The following is a 15,682-nucleotide window of genomic DNA, read 5'->3' as shown; positions in this document are numbered from 1 at the left end:
TCTCCTCCCGTACCACGCTGCCACATCTCTTGTCTCCAATTGTGGGATTAGAGTCAAGGTGTTAAGTGGACCACCATTAGCCTCCCTTCATTTCCTTCTCCTCCTCCTCTCTCTCTCTCTCTCTCTCTCTCTCTCTCTCTCTCTCTCTCTCTCTCTCTCTCTTCTTCTTCTTCTTCGGGGACGAGAATACAGGCTGTCTTGGTGACCTGTTCGTCATGCACTCATGATCCAGTTTGGCGCAGACTCTTTCAATAGTTCTTTCACTAACATTAGTGGCTCTTGCTGTTCTTGCAGTTACTCTTGTGAGTGGTATGATAAATCCTCTGTTGTTTTTTTCGTCTAAAAAATACTTGTTTACATTGTAAATGAATTATTTCTCGCGGCTGTGCAGCCAACGACGTGGAGAGACAGGGAGAGGGAGGGAGGGGAGAGGCAGATGCGGGAGCGGGCCATACATGGGCCCACCTGCTGACCCTTCTATGACCTTGAGAGAAGTGACCTGGGCTCTGGATGTGTAGAATGACAACGTTGGAATACAACGCTGTCAAGTGTCGTGGTATTTATACAAAATATTTGTTATTATCTTAAAAACGAAACAATCTTAACGCTATATGACCTTATTGGATTATCCAATTATTTAATTAAATTCATTTAAAGGTAGTAAATAGCTGACATATGAGAGGAAGCGAGAAGTGTTGAGAGTGTGTGGCAAGGTGTGATGCGGGGCTGACCCGCACCTCTCACCCCCCAATCCGCCAGTTCCTCCTGGATTGACTATAACTACTGCACCACGAAGCCCCGGTCGAGTGTTGCCTTCAGATATTACTTGTAGAAAAGGGTAACCTTATGGCTCTGCTTACTCGAAGTGCCCAGTACGCTGTGGTACTCGGCAATCGGTCGATCTGCTGGTACATGCCACTGATCTCCAGTGTTATATTTGAGATCAATTTATGCGTGTTATGCACCTATACAGGTGCCCTGCGCATCATTAATCCAGATCCAGAATTGTATACACCGTCCACACAAGTGCGGACGGATGAGCGCAAAGGAGTGCGGTTATCTTCTTGTTCTCACTCGCAATCCAGTCACCTTCACTTAAGTTGATGAAATAGCAGAGTAAGAGCAAGACTTTGTGATAGATTCAAGCAGTAGCCCATGCTGATGTTTTAGTAGTTTCTGATGAACTGTGCCTATATTTTGGCAGCATATTGGTTACCCTATTACGTTTCTAAAATGACCGGCGATATAATATATATATATATATATATATATATATATATATATATATATATATATATATGTATATATATATATATATATATATATATATATATATATATATATATATATATATATGTATTAATTTTGTTAAGGAAAAGTATACATGGATATTCATTAAGCATTCGTATTTGCATTCGAATTACTAATACTTCATTGTATTCCTGTTCGCATTAGTATACTTAGAAATTTGAGTTATTCATATCCTAATATTTGACTCTTGTATACCTACCTGTTCACTGCATCCCTGGAACCTGTTAGGTGGTGGCTGTGAAGGGGATTAAAGATGATTGTGAATTGTTGCGCAGAATGAGTAGGTGGTGATTGTTGGTTAATGATTATCATGGCGTTAAGTTGTGTGTGTTGGGTAGGGGAAAGTTGGGGTGGCGGTGGCCGAGTAGTCAGCGTGCGGGCGTGGTTAGCCCGGAGACCTAGATCCGAGTCCCACCGATGCTCGCTGACAATTTTCAACCACGGCTTAGTGGCGGAAGATTACCCACATATGCTGCCCAGAACCAACCCTAACTTCAGCAACTTCAGTCAAGAGGAGCACCGGGGAGTAGCATGGGCCAAGCAAGAGTTATAGGCTACATCACGGCAGCCACTATACGGTAAATTAAATTCACCTACGCCACTAACGGCCTGGGGTCGTTCAAAAGACCCCTCAAGAAAGCCTACCGGCGCTATAGGCAGCGCCTATAAAAAAATGATGATAAATAGGGTGAATACTGGTGGTGTTCAGGTGGTGGTAGCAATGACGTGAATGGAAATAGGCAGAATGGATGCTGGTGGCAGTGGTGATGGTTGTATATGGTGGCGGTGGTTGTATAGAGGATGGTTGTGGTGGTGGTTGTAGACAATGTGTGTGATGGTAGTGGTGTTGATGGGCATTGTGGGTGATGGCAGTGGTGTAAGTAAAGTGGTTGAGTAGGCGGGCGTGGGTGGTTATTACTTCTAGACCAGCAGGTGGGGAGGAGGTGGGTGGGGTGAGGGGCAAGCATGATGGCAGTGGGGGTGACGATAGCGGTGGTGGTGGAGGTGGAGGTGGAGCCGTGGAGGACAGGAGGAGTCTCAGTCGGGGTTGTGGTGGGGCCGGGAGAGCATCGGCACGCCGCCAGCCACCTGATAGTGAGTTGATGGTGGTGGCGAACCGATCTCGCTTGTGGTGGTGAGAGTGACGTTGTTCACGTGCTGTCGTATACCGGTTTATAGTGACGATAATGATGGAGAATCCCGCTGTGTAAAAGTGCATACGTATAGTAATGACAGTCATCTCATCTTGAAAGTGGCTGATAACACGGACAGTTAGAGATAGTGAAAAAGTGTTATTTTCAGAGAACAAAAGAGGCGTCCCGCCACGCGCAGCAGTGTGTTGTGGTGACGCACAGTGGTGGCAGCTAGTGAATGGTCTCCGATATTCGCGTGTATGGATGGTGATGTAAAACCTATTTAATGACTGTAAAATGTATGGTTGGATGCATTCGAATTACAGCAAGGAAGAAATTGTTATTGGATGGATGAATGAGTGGATGCATTTTTTTTTTTTTTTTTTTTTTTTTTTTTTTTGCTGTTGCGCCGGTAGGCTTTCGTGGTGGGGCCATCAGTGGATGGGGCCTGCTGGTTGGCCCCAGCCCGTAATGGCGCAGGGAAGTATTCTATAGTGGCGCCATCTTGCTTGGATCATGCTGTCCCCCGGAGCTCAATTTTTATCCTCTCCTGAAGTAATCTAGAATCTGGGTTGCTTGGTGGTCTTTACAGTACACACACACATGGGTAGTCTTAGGTCACTCGCCGATGACTGAAAATTGCCAGCTTGAAGCGGCGGGCAGGACTCGAACCCGGGTCCTCCAGGACGCCGCGCCTGCACGCTGACCACTCAGTCACTGCCTCCCCATATTTATGCGTGGACTGTGCATCAAACTCCTCTATGTACTGCACAACTCGTTGCGGAAAACCAGTGTTTACAAGAGTAGGGTAATTACCCAATGCGTAAGGTATACAATCTCATTTTCTAAGTTGGGCCGCAGGAGAGAAGTTACTACTCTTGATAGAATTGGCTTATTCCAACGATCCGCGCAACTCATCGTACAGTTTACCTCCTCAAGCAGCATTTTCGCAAAATTGCCAGCCCCCTAAAGATTGCAGCATGCAGACACTGAAATTCCCCTACCTTTCCCTCCAGTACCCTACTACTCAGGGTGATTTATCTTACAGCAAAGGAAGCAGCTAAAGAGCCCACACACACAAAAAGAAAAGCCCGCTACACACTGCTCCTATGAATTATAGAAGAATTAAGTAGCCAAAAGAAGGGTCAGTTTCGGATGGAGAGGTGTCTTGGTCATAGCTGGGCGTTATCGCGATAAGTTATCGCAATACTTTATCGCTGATAACAAAATCGGGTTATCGGCCATCCGCTACCTATTCAAATATATCGGTATCTTCGTTACTTTTGTAACCAAACTAGCGATAATCGATACTTTTTTCCGCCTCAAAAAAAAAAAAAAACTTTCCTCCCTACTGCGCATGCGTGGCCCGGGCGCCCGGTGTTGTATGAAAAAACTTCGGGGTATGAAATATCTTCGGTGAAGAGATTTCATACTTAGATTAGCAACATTAAATTACTTGGTTATTTTTTATGTTAGACTCAAAAATCAATATATCTAAGAGTAAAATCACTTAACTTTGCCCAAAAAATGATTATTCAGTGCCTCAAATTTGATATTCCATATTCGTTTGTGAGCATGCCATGGTATTGAAGGCACCCGGTGTTGTGTTATTTGGTGTCCCATTGTCAAAAGCTGGCACTTTTATTTACAAACACTGGTCTCTCGTGAACTGCGCATGTTCAGACCAGTAAGCGTAGCCCTGTACAGTCTCACAAAGCTTTTTAACACATTAAGAGTTGCTGGAAGGCTGAATCAGACATACACTACCGCCATCTTCGCCTATTCTAGAACGACACTCTGTACGTATAAATACAGCTCTTACAGAGTTTCGTTCTAGAAACAGCGGGGATGGTGGTAGTGGTACTGTATGTCTGATTCAGCCATCCAGCAACTCTTAATTACGGTTAAAAAGCTTTGTGAGAGTGTACAGGTCTACGCTTGCTGGTCTGAGCATGCGCAGTTCACGAGAGACCAGTGTTTGTAAACAAAAGCGCCATCTTTTGACGGTGGGGACGCCAAATAACACAACACCGGTTCAGGCGTTACTAATATTACCGTCCATATGTACGTGTCAACGTGTGGTTTTCAGGTTTTATAAGTTTTCTAAAATACAGATAATGAAAATTTGAATTCATATGTGTTTTTTTATTTGAAATATCAATATAGTATCGTTTTCGCCTATCGGACTTATCGCTAGCTAGTATCGGAATTGTGGATCTATATCGGCTATCTGTTATCGGTTATCGCCTATATTTGTGTTTCCAGTTAACGAATATCGGTTATCACCGATAAGGTTTTTCACTATCAGTTATCGGTTATCGGGAATAAGGTTTTCTGTTATCGTGCCCAGCTATGGTCTTGGTGTCTTGAAAGAATTTAAGTCGTAGGAAAGAGGAAATACAGAGGAAGGAAGGGTTTTCCAGCTTTTACCAGCGAAAGGAATGAAGAGAGATGTTGGTTAACTACAGCAAAAGGGAGTTGGGTAGCATATGGGTGAGCTAGTGTAGGAAGACGAGTGGAGCGGGCCGGGGAAGGGATGGAGGTATGCAGTTAGCAAGTTCAGAAGAGTAATCATGAAAATATCGATTGAAGATAGAGGCAACATTGCGGCGGAGTTTAAGAGGTAGTAGACTGTCAGTAAGAGGTGGAGAGTTGATTAGACGAAGAACCTCTGACTCTGTCTAAAAGTGCTCTCTGTGGACTCCCCCCCCCCCCCCACACACACACACACACACACATGAGATGGAAATTGATTTAGTAAGAGATGAAATATGAAGTTTCCAGTTCAGATTTTGAGTTTAGGATAGACCGAGAATGTTTAATGAAGGGGACAGCTGAGTGTTTTCTCCTTTTAGGAGGGACCAGTCCTTAAACAGCAAACAACAGCGACTTTTTATTAGAGAGAAAACGAGTCATATGAATAGCAATTGCTATATTCCGGGTATTCTAATTAACTAAGAAGCTAATTACTTATTCTAATCAAAATATTTACAATGACACCTGTAGGATACACCATGGAGGTATTAAGGGTGGAGTCAACATGGCCTGCTAATCTCAAGGAAAGAGGTGAAGCTGCTGAACTGTCATTTCACTCGCTGTCAATGTGACGGATACCCGGGGGAGACTGACGCCCACCACGTTACTTACTGCCTTTAGGCCATGTCTTATCCATTGTAACGGTATTTTTATTTTATTTTATTACCGTACACTCATTGATGCGGTAGAACTACTTCGTAAACACTAATATATTTTTGTACATACTACTGTCTGTTCAAACTAAGTGTTCCTCTGGCGCCTAGGCAGCACATATAATGCCGCACCTGACTGACTGGCCTCCTCCTCGGTTCTCGCCCTGATTGGCTGCCTCCTCTCCCAACCCTCGTGGAGACGATAGGCACCCACACATGCTTTTGGTATTAAATGTTGTTATACAATTTACTCCTGCTCACATATTATGCAAGATAGACAATTTTATTTAACACCATATACGCAGCAGTGATTGTAGATCCAAAATATGATTGTCACAACTCGGTAAAACAAAAAGTAGATAAATAATGACGAGTGTAAGTGAGAGAGCTGGTCTCAATTGTTTACACCGTTTTTACATATAACATTATATCTGATATTTGCAGCAAATATTGAGTCACTGCTGATATAAACCATTTAATTTTATAAAGAAGAGTCTTGTGAACGTGATGGTAGAAAGAGACTATAAATACAACACGATGTAAGCGAAACACGGAAAGATTTCTCTGGACATGTTGTGTCCTCCTTCAAAGCGATGTGCACGCTGGCGGCGTTGGTGCTGGGTGAGTTATGCCTTTCAAATACAGTAGCTAACTACCATAAAAATTATATATTATTACTGACCTCAGTGTTCTTATTTATCGTTACTGATGTTTTTTTTATATAGTTATTCTTTTACTTAATGAAAACTTTCTGAAACTATAATGATGAGGCAAGCAAACGTTCTTGTCGTGCACAACACCAGTTTGAAGGAAAACTAGCCTTTCCAGATAAATCTTTTCATGTTTCGCTTACATAGCGTTTTACCTATTTTCTGGTTATAGCATCATGTTCACGAGACTTCTTTTTTAGCATGAAATGGTTTATATCAGCAGTGACTCAATATATGCTGTAAATATCAGTTATATGTAAAGGTGGTAAAAACACTTCATTGCCTCTACAAGTCAATTTCTCCACCTATCAGCTCGACACAATCTTCCAAACACCTATCCCCTATTCTTCGACAACACTCAACTGTTACCTTCTTCTACACTAAACATCCTCGGTCTATCCTTAACTCAAAATATTAACTGGAAACTTCACATCTCTTCTCTCGCTAAATCATCTTCCTCGAGGTTAGGCGTTCTGTATCGTCTCCGCCATTTCCTCTCCCCCTCACATATGCTGTCCATATACAGGGGCCTTGTCCGTCCTCGTATGTAGTATGCATCTCATGTGTCGGGGGCTCAACACGCACAGCCTTACTGGACAGAGTCGAGTCAAGGCTCTTCGTTTCATCAACTCTCCTCCTCTTACTAGTAATTTTCTACATTTTAAATTCCGCCGCAGTGTTGCATCTCTTTCTATCTTCTATCGATATTCTCATGCTGGCTGCTCTTCTAAACTTGCTAACTGCTTGACTCCCACCCACCCGCAGCCCCGCTGCACTGGACTATCTACTCTCGCTCATCCCTAAACTGTCCAAACCCCTTATGCAGGAGTTAACTAGCATCTTCATTCTTTCATCCCCTTCACTGGTAAGAACTGGAACGACCTTCCTTCATTGTATTTCCTCCTGCCTTTGACTTGACCTCTTTCAAGAGCAGAGTATCAAGACACCTCTCCACCCGAAATTGACCTCTCTTTTGGCCACCCTTTACTTTTGTCTTCTTTTTAGGAGCAGCGTTTAGCGGGCTTTTTTTATACCTTTTATATGCCCTTAAGCTGCTTCCTTTCCTGTAAAAAAAAAAAATTAGTTTTCTCAATTATACTCGTCATTATTTTGTTTACTTTTTGTTTTACCGAGTTGTGACAAACATATCTAGGTCTATAATCACTGCTGCATGCGTATAATGGTGTTTAGCGTAAGTGTCTATCTTGTATAATGTGTGAGCTAAGGTAAATAATATTAAATATTTAACAACAATAGCATAGTGAGTGACTGTCGCCTCCACGAGAGGCGAGAGAAGAAGCCAGCCAATCAAGGCGAAAGTCGAGAACCCGGGCGTATTTGGACAGCCGGGCGGATTTTGACGCCACCCCGACAGCACGTGTAGTGTTTTATATCAACCACTGTTCCCAACAACCAGAGTTGTAACTAAACACGAGCGTAGTCACAAAAACTTTCGTTTGAAATAGGGGCTTTAGGGTTGTCTTTAGTTTTTACTAGAGTAATGTTTACCGTTAAAAAGCCGCTTTCAGGCAGAGCCACTTGGCAGCACTGCTCCGTGGTTTGTCGGTAGCGCTTCAGCAACGCAACTCACGAGCGTCGGTGGCGCTGCTGAAATTTCTAACATGTGTTTGTTGCTCTACTCACGAGCGTTGGTGGTGTTGCTAACGTGCGTTTGAAGTTCTGCTTATCTTTTTAGAAAGTGATTAGTTTTTCATAGAACATGGAAGTGGAAGGAGACCGGTAGTGTTGGGGTACGGAGTGTCGAATGGACCGTATTGGCTATACAGGCAGCACCGCATGTGGCCACTCAACTTTAAGCTGTCCTTTCCATATAGAGTTCAAGTTATAGACTAGAGTGCGTTTGAGGCTGTCTCCGGGATACACGGCCATGGGGCCGCCATCGCTCCAAGCCAATGATTGCACACACCTCACTCCTACCCGATTTCAGTTTTTTTCTATGTCAAATAGTAGAGTCTGGAAGTCGGGTATAGGAGTAGAGTGTGTGCAGTCGTTGGCTTGGAGCGGTGGCGGTACCAAGGCCCTGTATGTCTAGCCAATACGGTCCATTGAGTCGGGTGTTAGCAGCTTTACAGTCGCGCCACGTAGGCTACTTCGTAAGATAGTGGCGCGGCGGAAGTTATGTGTGAAAGCTACAATTGAATGCCTGGTATCATGACGAGCAGCGCTACATTTTGTCGTCGTTACCGGCGCCGAAGGCAGCTACTCAAACCGTTAGCAGCGCTACTTTTTTTGTGGTCGTGGCTGCGTGTGAAAGCCTCCATTGATCTCCAGTATTTACAAGCGATAGCGCTGCTGAAAAGCGCTGCTAAATGGCCCCGTCTGAATGGGGCCTTAGTTGTTGCTAAACAAATCGTTTGAATAATCGACCGTTGATGATACTCAAATACTCCCAAGTAAGCTCTTAGCATTATTACTTATATATATATATATATATATATATATATATATATATATATATATATATATATATATATATATATATATATATATATATATATATATATATATATATATATATATATATATATATATATATATATATATATATATATATATATATATATATATATATATATATATATATATATATATATATATATATATATATATATATATATATATATATATATATATATATATATATATATATATATAATCTGCTACATATTTAGTTTGAAACCTTTTTTCCAATAGTTATAGTTTTCATTGACACTAATGTTTTATCTGGCAAGTACCGAAAATAATCTTATAAGCACTACTTGTGGTGAAGGGATATTATGAAGGCCGAACACCGATCCCAAAATATATGGATTGGTTAACTCATTGTGGATCTTGAAGCCCGCAGCCGCCATCTTTAGATTCCCTCGGACCGAGGTATTTATATAAAATTTAAGGCATGGACGATCGCTAAGTGGCAAAAGGACGTGATAAAACACTTCCTTACATGCTTTTAAATTTTTTAATACTCCAACTACTAGAATAACTTTTCATTCGTGTATGTAAAAATAACATTCTTTACCTGTTTCCATATTTTGCACACACACAAAAAAATCGTGTTATTTGGCTTTGAATAGCATATATGATATGTGTTCTATTTTATACTATTACTTAATCGGTTTGGAAAAGAAAAGATGCTGCAAACTACAAGAAAAAAAAGGAAAAATGTTAGTCTAACATTTTTCTTAGTCACTCATTAAACGCCACGGGTGGCATAACAAAACAACAAAATGCAGTCAACATTGTTTTCTTGTGAAATTTAAGACAAAATTATTAGCTGAATTGGTAATTAAATAAAATATTACATGTTACTTTTTTTCTTGTAAATTGTCGCATTTGTTCTTTCTCAACACAGTAAAATAATTCTTTAAAATATAACACATATATGCTGTTTAGAGCACGTTGCAGTCAAAACACGAGAAAAATATTGTTCTTGCAAAATCTGGGAACAAGTAACGAATGTTTATTTTTATATAAACGAATAAAAAATAGAAGTTAGAGCTTTGAAAATTTAGAAAAAAATGTTTTATCACATCTTGTTGCCCAGAGTTGGGATTTTTATTTTCAAACCCAACCCACTTTTTTTAGCGGTCTTTTTGGGGTTTTATTAGGCTTTTTTCAATGGGGTATTATTTTTTTTCATATTTAAATGTACATCGTTAAAAGAAGCAATCACAAAGCACACTGAACCCCCAATTTCCTAGAATAATGAGGGGAAACACTTGTCCGGGTACCACAGAATTCCAGCAAGGAATCACTACTGCGGCCTGTTCCGGTCGTTTGCTATCCTGGGTCCGGCAATATCCAATATTCAGTGCCTGTTCCAGACTTTACCTCACTTTGTTCAGCACACTCAAGCAGCACATTTAAGAAAAATAACTAAAACAAGTTACTTGAAGACATCTATCACATGTCAGCAAAGGACACACCGTCGACGGCAGTCACAAAGTGTCTACGATTCTTTTTTTACTCTGGGTGCTTAGGCATATCGTGCTACTTTGAATTGTATTCAATGAATGTTTCTTTATAAAAATAAGATAATGGAAATATTAAGTGGTTAAAAAAAACTAAGTGATGACTACAGACAACTGCTCAGCTGATCCATGTAAACAGAACCAGTGCCGACAGCTGCGATACAGCGTTTGCCAATTTCTTTTTCAAAAACTGTATGCCAAAACTATTACAGGTAGTGTCCAAGTTACGACGTATGCGACTTACGACTGCTCGCCCTTATGACCAGGGTATTAATAATACTTCTTTAAGCAATGGTTGACACTTCAAATATCCTGCCGTGGGTAGAGCAGCCGTTTGTTTACAGCGTTTTCACACCTTCCATACCCCCCACAGTGCTGCTGGCCTTAGGCAGGAGGGGGGAAAGGGGGTGGACTGGGCCAGCCCACCCAATCTCCCCCTCAGTTGCCTGTAGCACACAAACTGTAAACACTCCTCATGCTGCCCAGCAGGTGTTGCGGATATATTCCGGGAAACAGAATCTGATGTATGGGCCCGCGGATTCGTAGCTAGACACGCTAACCACTAGACCATGCAGGCGTAACAGAATAGCGACTTAAAAATTGTAAAGTTAAAGTTAAGGCAGACAGAAGGAAAGATATAGACATGATATTAGAGCATTTACAAGAGCAGGATGGAGACCACTAACATTTAACAGTGAGGGAGAGAACATTGGGAAAGGCAGCTAACTTTTTTTTTATAGTGATGACTGAAAATGAGGGATTTGTGGTTTGCGGAAGTGATCGTGGAAGTGCCCAGCTTTGTCAACCATTTGTCATAGTCTTCAGTCCTAGTCCACCAACAATCATCAATCATCAGTTCCCATCCTCCATTACTTCCTCTCCACCACCAGTCGTCAGTCCCGCTTCACCACACATCAGTCATCAGTCCCGCTTCACCACACATCAGCCACCAGTCCCGCCTCACCACACATCAGCCACCAGTCCCGCTTCACCACACATCAGCCACCAGTCCCGCTTCACCACACATCAGCCACCAGTCCCGCCTCACCACACATCAGCCACCAGTCCCGCTTCACCACACATCAGCCACCAGTCCCGCTTCACCACACATCAGCCACCAGTCCCGCCTCACCACACATCAGCCACCAGTCCCGCCTCACCACACATCAGCCACCAGTCCCGCTTCACCACACATCACACACTCCACCCCTCACATCATCCCACTTCACCCCTCCACACACCCCACGTCTCCGGGCCGGCCTCTGTACCTTGATGCTCACAGATCACGCCAGCTTATTTGACAACCAGCAGTGAAAGAAAATTTCGCCCTTGGACCCCACTTCCCTTCCTTCCTCCCTTCCTCCCTCCCTCTCCCTCTCCCTCCTCACATTTCCTCGCTGGCCCCAAAATATTTTAGTCGAGAGTAAACAAGAAAATGGGTGGAGAAGGGAAGCAATCATCTCTGGTTGGTGATTTTGGCGACGGTAGAAGGATGGCGCGAGGTGCAAACAGACTGGAATCACTGAGGGAAGAGGGATTAAGATGGTATGAAGGTAGCGAGGATATGCGGTTGTGATACTATTATATGTTGCAACAGTCCAATTGGGGAGAGAGAGAGAGAGAGAGAGAGAGAGAGAGAGAGAGAGAGAGAGAGAGAGAGAGAGAGAGAGAGAGAGAGAGAGAGAGAGAGAGAATAAATATTTTTTACTATGCAATTTTGGTCAAGATTTATTAGAAAACAAATTTCTTCCGACTCGTTTTATATGAAGCAGGGTATTGCCGGCCTTCTTTTACATGTATGAATATGTTCTGTCTCTGTTCATCCTTATATATCGTGTAAAAAAAAGGTTTGGAGCGTGTAATTTTACAATCCGAGAGACGCAATATTTACCATCATTAATTTTGTTTGCTTCCTCCCAACGAAACTATTGTGACGATCTTGTTTAGCCCTTATTGAAACGGATAAAATTGATGTTAAGTATAGACGAAGGTAACAGTTTAAATCTGCTTGGAAAATATACACTCCGCCTTTTATACAATAGGCCTCATAATGCCAAAGCACAAGCGATCCAGCCCGCCTATGCAACTCTATCCGGTTGTCTGTCCAGTGAGTGTCGGGGTGCCGCCTCCTTTCCTTTCCTCGCGTCTGATTTATCATTCCTTGCCGACAAGCTTTATGCACTTTTAGTACACATTCTGATGCGTAATATTGGTAAGCGGCCTGTTGCACGGTGGAAGGATTCTTATTGAACAATTTATTTATTTTAGCAGCCTCTCACCCGCCTCCTCAGCGACGCTCGAAACGCACTTACGATTTCAACTGGAACTGGACTTTTGTACATGGTTTACTCTCTCTCCTTTATATATGCACATAACCGTGTATATAGCAGCTGATGAGAATTGATGACAGTCCACGTCAAATTAATTCACTGTGCCATGATTATTTTTTTTTCCACGGAGGTACTACTTCTTAAAACCTGCACCACTAGTCAGTAGACACGTGTCCCAAATTACTCCCCATAAGGGCAGCGACGTGGGCCTCTCTAGCATACTAGTACGTATACGTACATAATACTTCGGTTAATCTTCGCAGACTCGTTCTGTGCCTTTCAAGAGAAAAGTACCAAGACACCTCTCCAACTTAAAATGATCATCCTTCTAGCATTTTTTTCTATTATTCTTTTACAGAACAACTGAATAGCCATGTATTTTTTTCTTTTTGTACTTCCTTAGAGCTGCCGCCTTTGATATAAAAAAAAAAATACATACATTTGGAGCTGCTTTCTTGTGATCAATTGTGTGCATCAGTAGGTATCGTTTGTTTGATTTTATTCCACTTTACCTGCTTTTTGGCGTTTTGGGGGAAAGCCTATCAACGGCACATGCCCCTGTCTGTGTCAGTGGTGGTGCGCGTGCCACCAGTTTATTTCGGTAATGTTTCCCTCCCACTGCGCCGAGAAGGTGGCGTAGAAACGGACGGCGCGGTGGTGGGCAGGCAGGCAGGTAGACAGGACCACAGGTGTTTAAGAAGGCAGGTGTTAAGTAGGCAGGCAGACAGGGAGAGAGATAAGCAGGTGTATAAGCTGGCAGGCAGGCAGGGAGGTAGACAAGCAGATGTAGACAAGGATAAAAGCAGGCACGCAGGTAGAAAGATGATCGGTGTTGTTAATCAGCACAATATACGCAAACGGAGAGAGAGAGAGAGAGAGAGAGAGAGAGAGGGAAGAGTGTGTATATAACCAAGGTCATTTTACTAAACTACCGTCATTACAGTCTAGCGCGTTCACCCTAGCTTGTGGAAGGTATGTGTGTGTGTGTGTGTGTGTGTGTGTGTGTGTGTGTGTGTGTGTGTGTGTGTGTCATTTGCCATGCTATGTACTCGCGATCATCAGCCACTACCCGCCTCAAATAAGCTTGTAGCTCAGATGACGGATCTTTGGGTACAACTGAAACTTCACTACACACACACACACACACACACACACACAAAGGAAGGCGGGACACAACCCCCGACTGGCGCCCAGTTTCCATTCACTGATGGGTGGACGGGTCACAGATTAAAGGAGAATTACTGCCCAGCCATCTCCACTCTGACCGGGAATCGAACTCGGGACATCTCGGGCATGTGGCAAGCCTGTTAACCACCGCAGTATCTCTCTCTCTCTCTCTCTCACACACACACACACACACACACACACACACACACACACACACACACACACACACACACACACACACACACACATGTTCCCTGCTATTCTCCTTTGCCGACTGCCTCCTCTCCATCAGTGTCTTCCCTCGTTACTTTGATGCATTACAGAGGCTTGTATGTTAGGGGTTCCGTTGGCTGTCATATCTATCCCTCTATCCCATCTCCCCGCGCCTCACCGTTGCCCCTCCCCCACTGCCCTCTTGCCCAGCCTATACGCATGTCTTTACTCCTTAACCTTTTTTCGTCTTTATCGCTATCGTTTTCGTCTTGTTCATCCCGTTCCCTCTTCTTCGTTGCTCTCCAGTCCCTCTCCCCACGTCCTATTTATTCCCTCATATACTCCATCTCGCATTTATCCTCTTCATCATAATTTGGGCGGCTTTTCCGATACCCTATATACGCCCCTGTCCACCCAGCAGTGAATGGGTACCAGGTATTAATCGGGGGTTGTCTCCCGTCTCCTGGTATCTGTTCCCTCCTCCTTTAATTCCTTCCCCTTCTGTCTCTCTCCGGCATATGACCACAGATGTTGCGCCGACTAAACGAAACTTTCCAACTTTCCTCTTCCTCATCACATCTTCCCTCTGACCCTTGCTTGGCGTGGCTTGATCTGTCCCTGCCAGCTTTTCACAGCCTCTTGATATTCTTCCATATGTTTGCTTTTCCTGTAAGTGATTTTGTCTCCTATCATCTCCATTGTTTTCCTTTTACTCAGATCTCAATATATCCATCTGCGCATCTCATCTCCGCATTTACTCTCTCTTATCACAACTTATTAATCTGTCTCCTCCTCCTCCTCCTCTTCCTCCTCCTCTTTTTTCTCATTTTTTTCTCTTTATTGTTATTTTGTCTTTCTTTCACTTTTAGGTTCTCACTGATTAAAAGTAATGTTTGAAAGTACCCCCCTCTCTCTCTCTCTCTCTCTCTCTCTCTCTCTCTCTCTCTCTCTCTCTCTCTCTCTCTCTCTCTCTCTCTCTCTCTCTCTCTCTCTCTCTCTCTCTCTCTCTCTCTCTCTCTCTCTCTCTCTCTCTCTCTCTCTCTCTCTCTCTCTCTCTCTCTCTCTCTCTCTCTCTCTCTCTCACACACACACACACACACACACACACACACACACAAAGGAAGGCGGGACACAACCCCCGACTGGCGCCCAGTTTCCATTCACTGATGGGTGGACAGGGGGCACAGATTAAAGAATTACTGCCCAGCCATCTCCACTCTGACCGGGAATCGAACTCGGGACATCTCGGGCATGTGGCAAGCCTGTTAACCACAGCAGTATACCCCCTCCGTCTCTCTCTCTCTCTCTCTCTCTCTCTCTCTCTCTCTCTCTCTCTCTCTCTCTCTCTCTCTCTCTCACACACACACACACACACACACACACAAAGAGAGAGAGAGAGAGAGAGAGAGAGAGAGAGAGAGAGAGAGAGAGAGAGAGAGAGAGAGAGAGAGAGAGAGAGAGAGAGAGAGAGAGAGAGAGAGAGAGAGAGTTGTTCTTCGTCCGACAACAACTAAAAGACGTGTCAACTAGTATTATAATTATCATGCATGCAAACATTATGGAAATTGTTGGCGAGGGGGCTTGGTGTGGCTAAGTCTGCAGGAGCTGCCATGTGTGGGCGTTCTGGCTTCATGCAGA

General features: G+C 43.3%; 1 protein-coding gene across 5 annotated transcripts in view; it reads left to right on the top strand.

The window, feature by feature from the left end:
• Window positions 1-15,682, top strand: part of LOC126997334 (transforming growth factor beta-1-induced transcript 1 protein-like) — a 176,021-nt gene that overhangs the window by 15,606 nt on the left and 144,733 nt on the right. Inside the window, exon 1 of one of the 5 annotated variants that reach the window (XM_050858371.1) lies at window positions 2,286-2,406. The exons of 2 other annotated variants lie outside the window; for them this stretch is intronic. The gene's annotated coding sequence lies outside the window, so the exon portion shown is untranslated. Of the gene's footprint in view, window positions 1-2,285; window positions 2,407-15,682 lie in introns of those variants that run through there. 2 more of the 5 variants (XM_050858372.1, XR_007752039.1) reach the window with 2 other exon arrangements.

Source organism: Eriocheir sinensis, chromosome 12 (genome assembly GCF_024679095.1).
Source record: "Eriocheir sinensis breed Jianghai 21 chromosome 12, ASM2467909v1, whole genome shotgun sequence".
Classification (NCBI taxonomy): Eukaryota; Metazoa; Arthropoda; class Malacostraca; order Decapoda; family Varunidae; genus Eriocheir; species Eriocheir sinensis.
This window is presented reverse-complemented; position numbering and strand designations above follow the sequence as displayed.